Here is a 2380-nt window from a genome sequence, read left to right as displayed (position 1 = left end):
GTGTGTGTGTGTGTGTGTGTGTGTGTGTGTGTGTGTGTGTGTGTGTGTGTGTGTGTGTGTGTGAGTGCGTGCGTGCGTGTGTGTGTGTTTCTACGTAATATTTGAACAAATATGTTTCTCTCTCTCGACAAAATGCGTGCCCATAAATCTGGTTTAGTTCTGGATAATTTAGTAGGGTTATGCAATTCCCAACCATTTGACTGGTTTATTTCAACCTGCTACGCTTCAGATTCAGACTTCCACAGTCACCTCGAAGTGAACTTGACCCACATCCTGCACAAAGTTAATTATTCCTTTCTTAAAACGACGGGGCAAGCTTCAATAACGGTACATTAATCTGTTAATTACGGATTTAAACGCTAAATGACAAGGAAGCTGTTCCATGAATAAACCTTTCAGGAGAGCTCACACTAAGTCCTTTCCTGGAAAGAATGTCCTTTCTTTCCTTTATCTAATAAACTCTAGTGTTCATTAAAACTCCTGTGACACAAGCAGAAACAAAACTTATTTTTGAATCTTATATTCGGTTAGTTTGTTACTTGAAATCATTTTAATGTGAGGTGACTCTAGATATACCACTACATGACATTAACCTTTATCAACCAATCAAATTAGTTACATGCAATTCAGAAATAACGGTATTATTAAACACACAAAGGCACAAAGGTTGGCTGCATTGCTAATTATCTATAAGTCAAAAGACAAACATCTTAAAACCAACAAAGATCAGCAATAAAACAGTAAAGTCTTTTTACTTCACTGGTGTTTTTGCTTCATGGTTTTGCCCCCTCAGACCCTTTCTCTGCTGGAGTAAGAGTCACTTTGGCTCCAACAGCAAATCTGTTTTCCCATATGTCGCTCCCCCCCAAAAAATAAAAAGAGTTTTATTTGAAGAAAGTCTCTGAGTGATGCTGAGCATGTCAGAGGTGTGGAAGAAATACTGAAACAAAGATCTTAGCTGGAACTTTACACGAAAATACAGAATAAAATCTGTACTTCCTGAGGTTGCTTTATACTCATGGTTTAAACCAGCGGTTCCCAAACTTTTTTTCCTGGGCCCCCCCAGTGGTTTACAAACATTTCTGCCCCCCCCCTTATGATGGTAGACAATGTTTTGGCAGCAGTGAAATGCTTAACTGTTCCTAATGAGGTTCAAAGCAAAATAAGTTCATCTTCTGGTGACGAGATCAAGAAAATATAATTTTTTGTCGTTTTTGCTTCCAACTTTCACACGTTGAGCCAATTCTTTGACATTTTGAGCTGCAATCCTGTCAGTTTTAGTCCTGCTGTTACTCAGGAAGACATTTATGGGCAGAAAACATTTCTCATTATTATAACTTAGTTTTTGTGTGTGTCATAAAGCAGGCATGATAAATCTACTGTATCTTCTTGTCATTTAATCACAAAATATTAAATAAATATTTTCCTTCTTTTGTTTACTGTTATTTTTTATAGGGGTCGTGAAGAGACTAATCAGAATCTTTATTCAGTTGAAGTATTTTTCTCCTAATTAATGTCGTCATATAATGATGATGGTGTATGTTTTAGTCTTTGTGTGTAAGGTTGACAAGTGATTCTTAAAAGTCGACACTTTTGTTGTGAATAGGGCTGTTGTAAACAAATATTTTAGTAATCGAGTAATCTATTGATTATTCTTATGATTAATCGGGTAATTGAATAAAAAAAGATCAAATAAAACATTGGTAAATCTAACATAACAGCAGAAAAAATAAGGATACAAGCTTATGTCAAATTTTAATTAATCAAGTTTGATGGACTAAAATGCCACGCCCAAATCAAAAATCAATAAATCGATGCTAACGCACACGACCATCTGTTAAATCTGCGTCATATAATGCTTATCGTATAAAACATCTGCTTTAATAAGGTTAAATAAATCCTTATCGTATAAAACATCTGTTTTAATAAGGTTATATAAAGTCCTTATTGTATAAAACATATGCTTTGATTTAAATTAAGCTAGTTATAGATGAGGCTATAGAAAATATTAAGAGACTGTTAAAACCAAGTTAACATAAATACTTATTTTGTTTGTAGCTTTATTCTTTTATTACAGTACGTTCAATAAAGTCCAACTCAACTTAAAACATGAAGGGTATACAGAAAATTTTGCTCCTTGATCAATTTAAAACAGAAAAACAGAAACCCCGCCCCTTTATCTCTATTGGCTCGTTCAAACATAAACTAATAAAAGTGGGATAAGAGCAGTTGGGGGTGGAGTCTATCTGTGTGAGGAGGAGCCACATCAGCAAATTTGCACAGGTCTAAAACTTTCCATTTAGGGGGGGGAGGGGAATAACTGGGTCAAAAGTCATGTTGGCAGAATTCTGTCTGTCTGTCTCATTCAGATAAAAACTTA

At 35.1% G+C, this 2380-nt stretch overlaps 1 long non-coding RNA gene across 1 annotated transcript in view; it reads left to right on the top strand.

The window, feature by feature from the left end:
• The first annotated feature begins 2033 nt into the window (after positions 1 to 2033).
• LOC103468564 (uncharacterized) overlaps positions 2034 to 2380 on the top strand; it is a 4386-nt gene continuing 4039 nt past the window's right edge. The window contains exon 1 of the long non-coding RNA XR_534235.2: positions 2034 to 2283. This is a non-coding gene — a long non-coding RNA (uncharacterized LOC103468564). The remainder of the gene's footprint in view (positions 2284 to 2380) is intronic.

Source organism: Poecilia reticulata, linkage group LG8, assembly GCF_000633615.1.
Source record: "Poecilia reticulata strain Guanapo linkage group LG8, Guppy_female_1.0+MT, whole genome shotgun sequence".
NCBI lineage: Eukaryota > Metazoa > Chordata > Actinopteri > Cyprinodontiformes > Poeciliidae > Poecilia > Poecilia reticulata.
This window is presented reverse-complemented; position numbering and strand designations above follow the sequence as displayed.